The following is a 1,420-nucleotide window of genomic DNA, read 5'->3' as shown; positions in this document are numbered from 1 at the left end:
GTGTTTCAGGGACACAGTTTCCATTTGGGAAGCGTGCTGGAGGGGCAGGGTCGGGCGCTGTGTGTGACACTGAAGTGTGTGTGTGCTTAGAGCGGTAAGATGCCCATCCTGCTGGGTGTATTTTACCGCAATAATAGAACAGGGAGAAGAAACAAGCTTAGAGACACCGGCATGTTGTGATCAGCATCAAGAAGGTTCTAGAATCTGAGCCAGGCGCCAACTCCGCACCCCCACGGCCACGCCGGCAACCAGAGGCCACGTGGCCGAGGTGCTTCCCGGGCACCGGCGCCGCCCCAGCGAGTGCCGTCTGGCTCCGGAAAGCCTGCGGGCGCGTCCCCGCCCTCCGTGTGGAATGGGGGACGCGGGACCACAGGCCAGCACAGCGGAATTCCACCAAAACCACACGGGCCTCTGACACCAGAACAAGGAGAAGCTCACGCCGGGCCCTCCCCCTCCCCCGCATCCACGAGAACGGCCGTCAGAGCACCTGGAACAGGTAAAGAAGACACGTGGCATTTGTGCAGACAGACAGACTGAAGGGTGGGACATAGAGCCTCCGGGCACCGGGCTCCGTCTGTGCCGTCACCTGATTTATAACACAGGTGACAGCACAGTGCATGTGAGGATGGGAGGAAGGAATCACCCTCCAGTGACGAGCGCTGGGTCGACCAGATACCCGAATGGAAAAGAGAAGATTGTGGACCCGACTCACACCACACACGAGTGAGTTCCAGACACGCTGGGGCTCTAAGTGCAGAATGTAAAACAAGAAGTTTTTTTTAATTTTTTTTTACATTTGTTTATTTTTGAGAGACTGAGTGTGAGCGGAAGCGGGTGAGAGAGAGAGGGAGACACAGAATCTGAAGCAGCTCCAGGCTCTGAGCTGTCAGCACGGAGCCCGACGCGGGGCTCGAACCCACGAACCATGAGATCATGACCTGAGCTGAAGTCGGATGTGTAACGACTGAGCCCCCAGGCGCCCCAACAAAGAGCTTTTAGAGGAAAATGCGGGTAATCATCTTCATGACCCGAGCGTAAAATGAACGAAGATTTCTCAAGCATTAGCCACCAAACACGCGACAGTCTTTGGCTCGTAAACCAGCTTGGACCAAGTGAACACTTCCTGTCGTCAGACGGCCTTACGGTCACAACTTTGAACGGCCCGTCGCAAAAGAGGAAACTCAAACAGCTGATAAATACAGAAAGCAGCGTTCCACACTATTAATCATCAGTAAACGCACATTAGAACCTTCACGTGATTCACTCCCACGGCCACCAGGTGCTGGCAAGGAGGCGGTGACGGAGCCCACGCGTGTGCGCGTGGCAGTGGGGCGGGTGCAGCCACCGTGGGAGCTGCGGCGGGAACCCCGCGTCCCCTGGGGCCCCACATGCAGCTCGTGGGCACGCGCGGGAGAAAAGT

This window comes from Crocuta crocuta, unplaced genomic scaffold (assembly GCF_008692635.1).
Source record: "Crocuta crocuta isolate KB4526 unplaced genomic scaffold, BGI_CrCroc_1.0 scaffold179, whole genome shotgun sequence".
In the NCBI taxonomy this organism is placed as follows: Eukaryota; Metazoa; Chordata; class Mammalia; order Carnivora; family Hyaenidae; genus Crocuta; species Crocuta crocuta.
This window is presented reverse-complemented; position numbering follows the sequence as displayed.